This window comes from Argiope bruennichi, chromosome 3, assembly GCF_947563725.1.
Source record: "Argiope bruennichi chromosome 3, qqArgBrue1.1, whole genome shotgun sequence".
NCBI lineage: Eukaryota > Metazoa > Arthropoda > Arachnida > Araneae > Araneidae > Argiope > Argiope bruennichi.
The window spans coordinates 37,720,056-37,735,945 of record NC_079153.1 but is presented as its reverse complement, the minus strand read 5'-3'; the positions used below and the strand labels follow the sequence as shown (position 1 = coordinate 37,735,945).

Below are 15,890 nucleotides of genomic sequence, written 5' to 3'. Positions count from 1 at the left end.
ACTATCATGATATTTGATGTTGCACTAATTTGCTGATTGTTATATTGAGGCGAATGTGCGATTTCTACGTATGATGAAAGAGGGGTAAAAAAATTTTTACAGATGGTATATGGAGGATTTAAAAAATTAGATTTCCTTTACAGATGTCAGGGAGATTAGTTCTGGATACATTTCCAGATAAAGTGTCATAGCACGGCATCAGCATATTTTGATCTTTTAATTACGCTTTTAATTAAAAATTAATCAAATTGCAATCTCTCCATTTAAAGTCTTAGAATCATTTAGATTGGTTTTATGATTTAAGTAATGACTTTCCTTTCAGCTGTTTAATTGTAATGTTGATGAAATTATAAAGTTGATTACAAAATCATTTAAATCAGAAAATCTGTGATTCTTTGTTCTGACATTACATTCAGTTAATGTCAGGATAATAAGACAGCAAGAATAATGGCAGGTGAAAGAAAATTGATGTTTTAAACATTTAGAAAAATTAAAGTTTGAAAATAAAAAAGCATTTTTAAACTTTAACAAATAAGGCATTTTAATCTGTTGATATTTTTTTTTTTTCAGAAATTCTTTAAGAAACAATTTATTTTCTTACTAGAACACAGATTTATTAAATCTATAATGTAAAGCAAATCTGCTAGAAACAAAAATAATAAAACATTTTAATTTGTATATACAAAAGCATTCCTAGTTTTGAATATACAAATAAAAATATTTTTCCAATCAAATACCTTAAGAGAAAGCGAAACAGAAAAATTACAAGGCGGATATTTGGTAAATTATACAATATCGGGTTGCTAGTATTTTTAAAAAAATTTAAAATATAAACCTTATTTTTAAACATATATATTTCATAAGTAAAGAAATCTGAAGTTATTGAAAGTTAAAAAATATTTGACATTTTTATGAAAAATTATTTAAAAGATAATATTTATGATCCAAAGAAAAGATATCTAATTTTCACAAATGCTATTCAGACACATATATTAATTTTTAACTTTTTTTAGTAAACAGAACTCTAAAGAATACACAAGTAAAATCATATTTATCTTTATAAAAGGAAAATAACTAAGAAATATTTATAATTTTATCAAATTTGGCATCTGTTGCATTTCATTAAATTTCATCTGGAAATTTTGGTATTTCAGATATTTCTTTGTCATTTCAGATATTTCTAAATATGACAAAAAAAAAAGAAAGAAAAAGAGTTAATTTAATACATCTTCCGCCAATTAGAATCTATATGAAATAATTCAAAACATAAAAATTCTGAAAAATGAAATTTGGAACATCGTCTTTAAACCTAATTTATTGATGTATGTCAAATTTTGAAACAAATTCAACTACGAGACGAAGAGGTTTTCCAAAACACTTACACAATTTTCTTCAGTGTGCTTTGAAATCGCAAAAGAAAAAGAATATTTTGAAGATATCTTTAGCATGCCTGTTTCCATTCACGTTGGGAGAAAACAAACACATTTTAAAGAAGGAAAAAAATGTATTCATTCAGCTGCGCGATGCTACTCAGGAAAGGAAATATTATACATGATTTTAGTTGCCGCGTTTATTTGCATGCTAATTGTCACTTCTTTAAGCAAAATTATTAAATACATGTATCTGGAAATAAAACAAGGGAAAATATGGTAATCCTTAATGAGATTTAAGAAATTTAAAGGCTGTAATATTAACTATTCTCACATTAAATATGCAGAAGTTATAACAAAGAGGTATAAGAATTATAAAATAAAAAAAAATAACTAAGATTTTTTTTTTTTTTTTCATTTAAAAAGAGTTTTGTTCATATCAATTGAGAATGCTATATAATACATAGACTGAACCTTTTTTTCCATTAAATTCTGTAGGTTAAAAATTTGGAGATTTATAAACTTAAGATTTAATTAAGTGTATCTTAAGAATTTTTTTTCTTTCTATTTCTTTTTACAGAGTGACTCTACACGTATCAATGTCAAGAATACAGCCGAATTTCCAAGAGAAAAATAGTAATAGCCATTACAATATCAAAATATTATGATTTTAAGTTTCTTAATAATATTTTCTCAAATATTTTGAAACATTTCTAACAAATCTTTTTAAATGATTTTAAATATTTCTCGGATTATGTAATTACCCGTAGATTAATTTCTATGACTTTTTTACTCCTCTTTCAAAATATTAATTGAATTAACTATTTTTTAAATCCTTAATACACAGTAATATATTTCATATTGAAAAGTTAAAATAGGATATATTGTAAAATTGTAGAACTATGAAAAGCAGATGATTCTAACTGAATTCCTAAACTGATTCTTTCAATGATCAGTAACTGAAAAGTTTTAAATAATACTGAAATCATTTTCCTTATATGGACACTCTTATTCAATACTATTAAACACACACATGGGCACAAAGAAAAAAAAACTTTCTATAAGACTTAAACATTTGTATACTTCGAATGCAGTTATACGAACTTACCTTTTTACCAAAATCTGTTTTCCTTGGACTGAATAAAATTAGGTGAGTAGGAAAAAATTTTTTTGCTAGGAGGAGGGTTCTGGTACAGTGCCCTAAATTTAACTGTTTTGAAGACGCTACTATTGTGACGATTACCAAAACCGGAAAAAGAAGGGAAAAAGGGGTTCCCGTCAGGAAATATGGGAGGGTAAAGGGTTATTTCGTAACCCCTACTTTGAAAGGTGAATGACATAGATTCTGCAGATGTCTTTTTTACCCCGTTACTCGTTAGAATTCGAACAGTTGGCAAATAATAGGGGGGAAAAACTCGATGTATGTCACTGGAATAGGAAAATATGAGATAACAACTAATATTTCGCTCTTTCTTTTTTTTTACGTTTTCTTTTAGAGATGAAAGACAATGTTAAAAAAGATATGATATTAAGAAAATCATAAAATTGTTATCTTATTGATAATTATAAAAGGCAATTTAAGATAAACCATTAAGACATATAATTTTGATGAGAGAACAGTTGAAAAATTAAAATTTAATGGCAAATTTATACTTTTCTCAAAATATACTGGATTATCTTATTACTTATCTTCAAAAATTTACTGGATAAAAATTTTCTCATTCAGAAAAATCCTTCTTCTTTGCTTTATAATAAAAATTAATTTACAAAACCAGAAATATTGTTTTTAGTCACCAAATACAAATCTCTCTCTCTCTTTCACTCTTTTGATTTACTATGAAATGGCTATGTACATGAATAACCTATACTAATCGTGTAAAAGTATGAAAATAAATTTGTGCGATTAGCGCTATAGCTCTAGCAAGAACAAAATATTTGATTTCTGTACTGAATGTAAAGGAAGAACCCGTCTCATATTAAAGAAGAATAGCTTTTTTTTTTCATTTATTCCCCAACACTTTTTAAGAAGGGATAGCCAACAATTTTTAAGAAGGGATTTAGAAGTGTATGCCCATTTACCTATGTTCCTTTTCTTTCTCACCTGTTATTACATTCTTTCATAAATTAAATGTTTATTTAAATAATATTCCACCCTACATGGTTATCAAAAATGAGTTCAAAATTCTTCTTATTTTTTTATAAGAACATAAATTGCATTTAGCAGTATAGCTGAATACCCCTGGAATACAATTCAGAACAAATTTAAGCTGGTCTCCAGGACGCATCTAAAAATAAATTGAAAAAAAAAGAAGTAAATCCCTTTAACTAGTTACAATATTTAATGCATTTAAGACCGATAGTTAACGACACTTCTTTTTCGACCGCCAATAATACCATAAAAATTCACGACTAGAGATAAAACTGCAGATCGTTATTGACAAGCAATCTCTCATAAAATACGGAGAAAAAAAATAAGTTGCAGAAATACGGAAACAGCATCCGGAATAAAAGGGAAAAGCATCAGGCAGCTATTAAAATTGATCTCTATATTCCGTACTGAATTAGTCCAAACATGCAGCCCATTAAATCCAATAACAAATGGCAATGTGCGGCTGACAAAAAAATGTCACATTATGGAAACGACATATTTTTTAGACACTTCTTTAACATATAGCCAGACTTTTATCTCCCTTGCAATTTATCTAGAGCAATAATTCTGTACTCATTCCTCTCTTCGAAGTGAGTGCCGTAATGATGCTTTCGATTTATAATTAGCAACGACTGACGCTGCTTGTTGTTACTTTGGCGATCAATTACGCAATTTCAACACGCCAAATTATTCCAAGAATTAACACAAGAGGAGATAAATTGCTGTCACACGGTGTTTAGTGTACTTAGAGTAAATTAATCTAGTTAAGTTAACATATAAAAATATTTTTGAATTAATAGGACGCAAATGATACATAAGTTAACCATCATTAAAAGCCTCACCAAATATTTTCAAATTATAAATGAACCCTTTTCTACATTTGAGAAAAACTCAAAATTTCAAAATTATAATTTATACTTATTATAAATAATTTATATTTTTTATAATTTAATTGAATGCTTATGAAAAGAAATTTCAATTTTTAATTAGCAACAACTGGCGCTGCTTACAGTCACTTTGGCGACCAATTACGCAATCTCAACACACCAAATTGTTCCACGAATTACTAGGTGATAATTCTTGGGACAATATTAATACAATGCTGCCACATAATATTTAATATTCTTCAAGCAATTTTTCTAGTTCGATTTGCAATTAAAATATTTTTTAAATTAATAAGCTCAAGTGATACTTCAGTTATCCATTGTTAAATGTCCTCATCCATATTTTCAAATGATGCTCATTTCTACATTTGAGAATTCAAATAACACGTTAGTTAAAAGAAATAGGTGGGAAAAATAATTAAATTAAAATCAATTCGATTTGATCAGCATAATTTTACATTTAATTTTAATCTGCGGTAAAAAAAAATCGTTATAGTATAAAATCTGTATTTAAAAGAAAGAATTAACGTCTCTTTTATTTGTGTAATCATAAAGTTATTTGGTTGAATAAACAGTCATTGTGCAAACTAAGTGTCTAGTGCCAGGCAATTTTTAGGGGGCTAAAGTTGATTAAAGAACACTATAAATACAAAAAAAAAAATTACTTACATCATTATTATCTGAAACATTTCAAATCCAGAAATTCATTATGCTCAGTGAAATGAGGCTTAATCATAATCCTAAAATAAAACAAAACTGTTCATTTATCGATATTATTAAATACTTGTAAACAGTACATGAAAAAGATAATTATGACTAAAATCTATTATACAATAATTATTTAGTATGCACTTTATTTATAGAACTGTTAGCCTAAATCGAAATATCTTTAATTTTTTTTCTATTTTGTATTATATTTATTGAGAAAACTATATGTATTATTTATTCAAATGTGACATATTTATATATATCATTTTATGATAAAATCAGATTTTCTAAAACTATATATTATAAATTTTTAAAAAACTGAAACATTTGAAACCATTCGAATGTAAAACTTATATTGTTTCGGATGAATTATATCTGATCCAGATAAACTTAGTCATCATCATCAACAACAACAAAAAAAAAAATTATAGAATTGTTTATTTTGATGATTGTTTAAAATCTAAATTTTGGTAAAAACATAAGCGCGAGATTACATATTTAAATAATATTTGAATAAAAGCAATAAAAAATTTTTATTTAATAAATACGATCTTGAACTTAAGGGAAATTTTATTAAAGATTTATAAACTAATATGTTTGACGCATTAATGATAGAGATGCAAGGATTCATGATATAAGAACATACGCATATGCCTCTACTCTATCAATGAATCCATTTATACAAAAAAAAAAAGATAATCACATAGCATTAAAAATTTATGTTGACGTAACTATTACAAAAAATTACGAGTTTAGCGATAAAAATATAAAGATGATCGCAGCTCTAAAAATATTTTTTTTTAATGTTTATTTCAATTTTAGAATTCAAACCTAACAAAGTTCACTACGCCAGATTCAAATTGTTTCATAACGAAAGCTTTGATATTGATGCATGAATCCTTTGTAACATTTTCTGTATTTTTGAATAGAATGAATTTTTAAAAGAATGTAGAAACTTCGCATGTTTATTCATTTTAGTTGCGAAATTTACTATTAATAACTGAAGGACAATTCGTAAAAACTGATTTATTTTTAAAAACTCCTATTTTAGGAAAGTTAAAATTTTAAATCTGGCTTCATTCAGCGGCTACAAAATTAAATAATGATAAGTATGTTATATTTAGATTCAATAATAACCATAGATTGTTACAAAAGGAGGTATAAGTGGGAATATATTCATTTTAGTAGGATGGAAAGTGTAATGATAAATAATTACTACTTGCTGTTTATTTCAAATTTTCAAAGATAAAAGAAAAGCAAGAGTTGAACTCAAAAATAACTAAAATTCCAAACAATACAGATAATCAAAAATGCTTGAAATTAAAAATGTTCTTATTTATTTCGCCACATGACATATTAAGAAAATAATGGAACGGAAATAACATTGCATGCGTGTTATAAACTGCAAATAAAAATAACTAATGAAAATAAATAATAACATTTCTGAATTTAGCCTGATTTAATTTTTATACACGTAATCTAACGATCACATAACGTTTCATTTATTAAAAAATGTATGAATTATTCATCTTAAGTTCAAAGCAAAATAACGCTCAGAGTGATGAAGTAAGTGACGGAAAAGAATTCGTGTTTGGGCAAGAAAGACTCTTTCTTGATTCTATATTTCTTTATGAAAAATACCTGGTAATAACCGAAACCACAGTAAAAACCATTAAGCACTTTTTTAAAACCTGAAGTAGGTAACCAAAAAATAATCTTCTTGTATTTTTTAATTGAATTACTCAAACATGCAATTCAGCCTCGGCTATTTCAGTTATACCAGTTGACACTTGCGTTGCGAGTGATGCCATGAGGTGCCCCCAGCATGGGATTCTGTCTCATTATCAGGATGTCGAGCACGTCTTTCGACCTTATTATTATGTCGAATAAAAATGTCATGAAACGACAGTTTTGTCATGTTTAAGACAGGGAACGGTTGTGTGCCGCCCCTCATCACGAAACCGAACACTGCGCACCAAGAGAACGTTCTATGACACGGAGTAATTTTCGGCAGAATTATGTGGCACTAAAGAAGTTGCCGGTGATGAATTAAAGGGACGTTAAAATCGTGGTAGGTCGTTTCCTGTCTATTACAGGAATTTCCTTTATCAAAATTTTGGACAGAGTGCTTGTAGAACAACGCAATTTCGTTTATGTAGATAAATAGAGCAGGCGTGAGTAACATTTCTTCCTAGCGGAAAAAGTGAAAGCCCATTCAAACAGCTCTAGCAAAAATTTATATATATATATTCCGAATATTTTAAATCCCTCTGTGTTTAATTCTAATTAAGATTTCATATGATTTGAATGTCTACGTAACTATGATATATCAGCATATAAGCATTGCGTGAAAAAAATGGATAAAAGAATAAAGAAATGTATCACAATATTGGTCAGAATGCTCGTAGTACAACGCAATTTCGTTTATATAGATAAATAGAGCAGGCGTGAGTACCATTTCTTTCCAGATGAAAAAGTGAAAGACTATTCAAATGGAGCTGACAGAAATTTATATATATATATTTTTTTCAGAATATTTTAAATCCCTCCGAGTTTAATTCTAATTAAGATTACGAATTATTGAATGATCATATGATTATTATGTATCAGCATGAATATTATGCAAAAAAATAGATAAACAGGAATAAAGGAACTCCCTTTATCAAAATTTTGGCAGGGTGCTCGTAGTACAACGACATTTCGTTTATGTGGATAAATAGAACATACGTGAGTAACATTTCTTCTCAGCTGAAAAAGTGAAAGACCATTCAAACAACTCTGACAAAAATTAATATATATATATATATATTTCAGAAAATTTTAAATTCCTCTGATTTTAATTAAGATTTCAAATGTTTGAATGTTCACTTAATTATGATGTATCAGTATAAATAATTCAGTATGAATATCAGTATGAATCCCGGAACGTGATTTTTATCTCAATATAAATAAAAGACATTATAGCTATGTATATCATATATATATATTCGACCACTCCTCCTTAACAACTTGGCGGATTTAATTAATTTTTTTCACGCTTATTTTATAAAACGAGAGAAAGAATATAATCAACTTTTTTAAGTAAAATAATTAATTTAAATATTCAATTAATTGGAAATAATCAAAATTTTTCCTTTGTTTAGAATTTGAACTACTCTGTCATTACTTTTTTTTTAAAATCCTATTTCTTTTAATAGTCTTTTGATAATGCTTTTTATTAGCTCTAAAGTAGTGATTTAAGCCTACTTAAAAGCAAGTTTAAATCAATCTATCAAATGAAGAAAGACAAAAAATTTCATATACTCTAAGATTAAAGGATAAAATTTGCAATATTCATATAACAGATATTAATAAGTTAAAATAGCTATAGATGGTTTTAAAAAATAGTTTCGAATTTTAATCAAACGATTTCTAATTTTAATCAAAAACTGTTACAGACGATAAAATGATTTTGGTTATTATATATCTTATATAAATAGTTTTTACATTAAAAATATTATATAAAAATGATTTTAATCCCGAGAAAAGCCTAGTGCTGATTAAAAATATAGATATGAAAGAATATTCAAGATGGAAAATTCCTGTTAAATGTATGAAAATCCTGATTCACTTATTCATCAGAAGATTTCAATCCTGCAATTTTCAAATGAATTCAATGTTGTAAATTCAGGAATATGAACTGCGCTTAAAATATCGGTTTGTCCAAGAAAAAGATAGAAAGTTTTGGGTAGTGATGAAATCCGTAAATGTTTCAGAATGAAAAGTTAACTCATTCTTTATTCGATGATGTAAAAATACAGTCGTACTTTAAAATTCCGAACTTTAAAGAATTCCGAGAAAAATAATCGATATATAAAAATTTCGATATATAGAAATTTTGATATACAGAAATGCATTATGTAAATTGCCCAATCACAGACATGTTTTTACTGCGAATCATTTTTACCAATATTGATTCATCCCCTTTTTCAAATTTTAAAAATAGTCTTGATAATCTTTCTTGTTTCCTCTAATACTTTAAAGGATTGAAAAACAGAATCACGAATTTTAAAAATTGTTGATATCGTACTTGTCGAAATTCCACCCTTTTTTTGTCATGTCTTTTTCATTCCACTTTTTACGTCTTTGATTAACCGGAATTTCTCTTACAGACTTCCTTTTAAGGGACATCTTCACTATAACAAATTTGAAGCTAGACTAAATTTAAAATAAAATTTTGCTCCAGGTTAAGAAAAGGATTCGCGGAATAAAAGATAAGTATAACATGCGATTCACTGACTAGGGTTCATTGCTTTTTCGTAAGCAACTTTCCAGTCTTCTTTGACCTTTAGCTAAAAATGGCGAAAATCGGTGAATCTTCTTTTATTTTCATTATTTTATTTATTTTCCATTATATGAACAAAATCCCTTAACGTTTTTTAAATTGCAGTAAGTATAAATAATATTCTTTTGCGAAAACTTTTACCCCGTTTTATTTGGTATATTAAAATTGCTTTTCCTAATGAAAATTCAAGGTTCCTAAAACAAGTTCGATGTATAGAAATTTTCAATATATGGAATTTCGATAAATAAGAGTCTAACTGTATCCGCAATATAATATGATATAGTTTGGAAAGAGAATAGGTTTATTTCACAATTTTTTCCTCTTTCTTTTTGATTGTCAATAATACTATACCTGCATTCTCGCTTCTTTTTATTATGACATTTAAAATATTTTTCGACAGATTTCAGCAAATGCCTTAGCAAGAATATAACCAGAATGTGACGGATATCTTCTGTGTGATCTTAATTTAATAATTTATAAGGAAATTATTAACCTACAAAAAAACTATTTTAAGTAAAAACATTCTTGACTTTTTATAATATTGCCGATTTCTAATAAAAATATCTATGGAGGTTGAAAACTTAATGAAAAAGAAATTGATGCCGGAATTTAATATATTTTCCCATGAGATCATCCGAAAATTTTGACGTAAATTTTATAGGCTTTTGAATACCTCTAAAAATACTTATAACGATCTTGATTATGACTGAAACCTAAAAATTAATCTCTAATGCATTTAAAGATTTTTTTTTCAATTTGCGATACCATTTCGAATAAAAAATATTTCTAATCTCGCATAAGAACAAAAATTTGTTTTGCCAATTCAGGCACGTATATGAGTTAAGGAAAAGGGTAGAAAATTAAAAAATAACTATTGAATTTGCAGAAAAATATTAAAAGTATATTTTACAAAATTTGAATAAAATATTTCAAATTAAAACAGATTTCTGTATTTTTTTTCTTCTAATACTGAAGAACTTGACAAAAGCATTTTCTATCAGAGATTTTACAATCTCAAAATACAAATACACAGTCCCATTTAAGATAGGAACTCACAACTTAAGAAATCTTGCTCCATAAATATATTTTCTTTAAAAATACAACCTAATATTTTGATGTCAAATTATTATTACCTGATATTATTGACAAAAAAAAAGGAATTATAGAATGAATGATATATAATGATTGATGCATACGTATCTATATTATATGATGTCATTTTATTATATGTGATTTCGGATGGTTTATACAAACGTAAGACTTGTCTGCCATATCTGACACAGACATAACTTGCGTCTTTCACATTACCCAAGTATTGACAGGTAGCAATTTACTTTTCAAAAAAACATGATATTTTTACTTCATTTTTATTATGGCGCTATGTTTATTGGCTAATAAATTTGAAACATGACGATGTTTCTTTATATCGTATCATTATATTGTTTCAAAATAAAGTTGTCAGAAAAAGACAAGAAAATGAATAGTAAAATAAAGAAAAGAAATAAAATTGCTATTTAATTTGAAATAATTGCGGCCATTACTTTTTAGTCCTGAAACTGGATGTTTACTCTTCTAACTTTCTGAAATTAAAAATAATAATCTCATAAAAACTTAATTTCTTATAGAAAAACTTCAGAGGGAGTTTAAAATTTATTTATTTGCAATTCTTATTAATTTTTTTACTTGGTGGGGAAAAAATTCTTTGATTTCTTAATATCGGAAACATATTTAAAAAAAAATCAAGAATCAAACTTTTAATAAATTTTAACTACAGAAAAAAGAATAGGTCATAATTAAAATTTGACAAAAGTATTTTTTTTATTTGTAGATGCAATAGCAAAAGTTCTGTCACATTTATTCTGCTTTTCAATAAATCAAATCTAATTAAAAAAATATTGAATTAAATCTTATAAATATTTATTTCAAAAATATTTTTTGATCCGATCTTATTGGAAATTCATTTTGCTCATACATCGCGCGCTTCAAATTAGTATAGAATAACACGAAGTAAAAATTCTGTTTTGCCTAGCATGCGAAGCTTTCATCTTTAAAACTAGATAAGATAATAATTTAAATTCAGATAAAATACAAATTTAAATACAAAGCTTGTTTAGGGAATCAAAACAATTTATGGCAACTACATAAATATAATTCCAAATAAAATTCTACAAATCGGTGTAATCTATTTAAAAAACAAAATAAAGTTGAAAAAAATTGAAAATATTCAGTTAAGTAGGGTCAAATTAATGTTTTATTACTATAAAAGATATTCAAAGATCCTAAAATTAGAAATCGTACACTAATTCCAGCTATAATTTAGTTTTTATTCTTTTTATTTTGAAATTTTAATCAGCATACACTTTTTCAACGAAGAACTTTAAGTGGTAGAAAACAGGAAATAAAAATCCAACCTTTCTTGTATTCATACATAAATATTTTAGTAACCACTTTTATTATTGATGAAATCTAATTACATCTGCACATATATCATTATTCTTTATATGAATGTGATTTTTACAATCTATTACGCGCACAAATCAAATGAACACGCACGTATACAAAATAAACTATCCTGTAAAAATATTAAAGCTTTCTGTGAGGTCTTAAAATGCTTTGAGTGATGCCTCTTGTCAGAATTACATCCGAATCCCATTTTTCTCACATACAACGCAACACACTCGCGGTGTGGTATGACCTCAAATAAAGACAAACTTGAATCTCTAACATGTCCAGCTACCATTTGTGAGGCAGACCATCTACTAATTTATAACCGAGATTTTGCAAAAGGCCCTTCCAGCTTCCTTCTACTGGTGACACTTAAAATAGTTCTTTCCACTCCTGGAGGCGACGAGTTCGAAGTTCAACGCTTCCATAAATCTCTTGCAAGATAGATATTCCTTATTTCAGTGAGAAACCATCATCTTCTTCCCTTTTTTTTTCTCCCTCGGAGCTCTAATTGTGGAAATAAAAAGAATGAAACAGGTTTTGTAAGGCCAATGCCAGGGTAAAAAGCGATGGTAAACTGCCATATGAAGATAGCATCATTTCATTAAGAAGTCCTCGCACGGGAAAGGACCTTGGCAGAAAAAGAAAGCAAACACTGCAAAATAAATGATGGTGCCAGTTTCAATTGGTTTCACTGAAAATTTCGTGAGTGCTTCTCGGTGTCGGAAAATTTTCCTTCTAAAGGTGTTTAGATAAAGTTTTGTGAAATAATCACGTCAAATGAGTAATGACGTTACAAGATTAACGCATCACAGAGCTGTGATAATATACAGCATATATTACTTAACAATCGACAAGACTATAAATAACCGAAAAAGCTCTCATGATAGATAAAAAAAAAAACCCAAGAAGAAGAACAAGGAACGATTTTAGTTGCGAAGCGTAAAAAAGAACGCAGATTCTGTATTCAGTTTCAATCAATTTATCTATTGCAAATATTTTTTTTTTTTGATAAAATAGCCCAAAATTTCCTATAACATTGTATAAATGAAACTTCTGTACATATGAAGATAAGTATGTTATATGTTTATTTATAAAGAGAAAAATAATGTTTTTTTTCGAAAGAATTTATCTTATTTATTAAAGTTTAACCAAAGATAATTAATTAATCAATTCATTGACAGTAAATAAATAATGAACTTAAATCTAATTAGTGAAAAGAAGATAATTTTGGCAATGCGTATTATTAAATCTATATTCAATAAAATTGCATTAAGTTTTAAAGCACAAATTTCTTTAAACGTATTTATGAATTTATTGGTATACATGTTTAGGCTCATTATTAACTTTTGGATTTGAAATCATTATATTTAAACACAAGAAATGGTTTTAACAAAATGGAAATTGAAGTCTGTGTTGTTGCCCAGGCAAAAAGTAGATAAATAAATAAATAAAAATGTTCTTAAATTACTGTTTCATGAAGTAGTAAAAAAATATAGAGATGTCATATATTTTATATTTTATCAACATTTTTGAAATTAAAGAAAAAGTCCCCCATAAATTGCATCAACGTAGAAAGAATGCTCCCATTGTCTAAATCTATGTCTAAGTATGGCATATAAAGACTATTAAAATATCATATCAATGTAAAATATTAAAATAGCATTTTCGATTCATTTCTATCTAAAATGGATGTTTAAAAAGTAAATTCGAATGATTCTAATCGTCCTTTCTCTGCACTTTTTAAAATAAAATAATTCAAGAATTTAAACAGAAAGCGATGAATAAAAACTAGATGATATCTAAAAAATAGTGATAAGCAATTCAATATAAGAATGGAAAAAAAATGGATATACATTAGGAAAAATCAAAAGTTTTGAGGAAACAAAAACAGTAGCTTTCTGATTATTAAAAAAAAAGCCATATTTCATAAAGATCTGCCATATCTCGCTATTCATTAAAAATGTATTGCAATTACACGGACAAATCCTGTTAAACTTTCACTGATCAAAGAAGAAACAACACTACTTGAAGCTGATTCTTATCCAACGATTGATGAATCAACAATTGTGCATCAAAAAGAAGATTGTCACTGATAATAAATAATATGATTTAGCCGTCCACGTTGCTATTTTAATTTCCCTCTGAAACGTGACCGCAACTGTCACTGCTTCCTGTTTCTCACTCTTCGATCGTCTTCAGTCTCTTTTCCCCTTTTAAAAAAAAAATCCTTTTTACTGGTCAATAACTTAAATGCATTTGGAAAGATTAAAAAACAGGAAAAGAAAAGGTAAAAAACTAAAGAAAAAAAAAGCACTGTCCAACAGACCGTGAAAACCTATCCTTGGCTTTTAACGAATTGGTTGACCCGCCTCTCGATTGGAACCAACTGTCTCACCAAAAAGTCCAGCGTTTTCTAATTGGGCGTAAGGTGGGAATGAAATTCTTCTTTTAACCAATTAGGTAGGTAATCCATGAAGCTTGACGACTGCATTTTTTTCTCCTATCCCTCTTGAAAAGTGTTCAATAAGCCAATAGGCTGGCGGGGTTGGTAATTATCATTCTAGAAGAACTATTTCATTCTTTCTAATTTCCTCCTCACACATCTCTCGTTCTTTTGTGTGGAAATTTTCACTGATAAAAGTGAAGGTTGAAAGGCTACCGAAAATAATTAGAAATGTGTGGAAGAATTTCCTCCTGCAGACCGAAGAGGAAACCGTTTCTACTAATCCGCCTGTTCTTGATATTTATCAGTTGTAAAATGCAAGGAGACGTGGACATGTTGGTAGCACTTATCTATGATGAATGGGCCTCCAATAGAAGAAACAAAGACACTGGGGAGTTAAATTATAGCCCATACTTCGTTTGGTCTGTTGAAAATCAAAAACACATTGGCCTCAAAAACATAGGGTTGAAAAATCAAAAATGGTTGAGTAAATTTGAATCGTATTTTAAGAATAGGATGTCCAAAAGATAGGTGAGTTGGAGCTCAGATAAAATATGGTTAAATAAAAGTATTAGTTTCCTAGAAGAGTAGAAATAAATTATTAAGTACTTGAAAAATCAGAAGGCGTTCAGCTTTAAAATGCATATTTTATATACTTAAATTTGAAAAACATAAACTATTGGTCTTTTCGGTGAATTAAAAATAAGTGATTCAATGTGAGTTATATTTTATGGATGAATAATTTTGTTGGACAAAACGCATATCTACGTTCTCTAAGTAATATTATTAAATATAAAAGATAGACAAATAGAGGAAAAAATTAGTATGCAATCAGAATTTAAAGATATATATTAAAAACTGCTTACTAATACATTTAATCTGAAAATAAAAATTATTTGACAATTTTGTTGCAAATCAAAACATTTAATTTTGTAGGATCGTAAAAATAAATGTGAAATCGATGAGCAAGTATATAACAGACTTTAAATTTATTATTTTACTATTTTAGTTTCTTCACTAAGTAATTAAATGACTGACACCTTCTGATCTTGTATTGCGTTTTCGTTCCGATTATTTCGTTAAAAGTATATAGAAAATTTGAAATATTTATAGATAATCGATAAATTATGCGTCGAATAATCGGCTACACGGTTAAATAATTTATATTTCACAATTCACTTTGAAAATCCAATGCAAAATAGCTCTGCATTTATATATATATATATATATATATATATATATATATATATAAACATTCACCCACACATAATTTTTACAAGAATTATTTTTAAATTATAAGACATTCAGGTTTTATATAAGTTAAAAAGTCAGTGAGTTTTTAAAATCTGAAGTAAAAAGTGAAATGAAGACTTTTAAAACAGCAAAATTACCGAACAAATTGTACGCAACGATGGCAGCATTATTGTGAAGGGATATAAGGATATCAATAAGTAGTATGTGCACAATACTAAAAAATGCAATGCGTGACAATATGAAATATAAATGAAAACATTACACATTTATTACTTGTCAGCATAATTGCCATTTATGTTCAGGTATTTGT

The 15,890-nt window shown here is 27.3% G+C and overlaps 1 long non-coding RNA gene across 2 annotated transcripts in view; it reads right to left on the bottom strand.

The window, feature by feature from the left end:
* The window catches only part of LOC129963581 (uncharacterized), a 195,965-nt gene that overhangs the window by 100,207 nt on the left and 79,868 nt on the right, over nt 1–15,890 (bottom strand). For both annotated transcript variants that reach the window (XR_008783992.1, XR_008783991.1), the window contains one exon: nt 5,073–5,143. This is a non-coding gene — a long non-coding RNA (uncharacterized LOC129963581). The remainder of the gene's footprint in view (nt 1–5,072; nt 5,144–15,890) is intronic.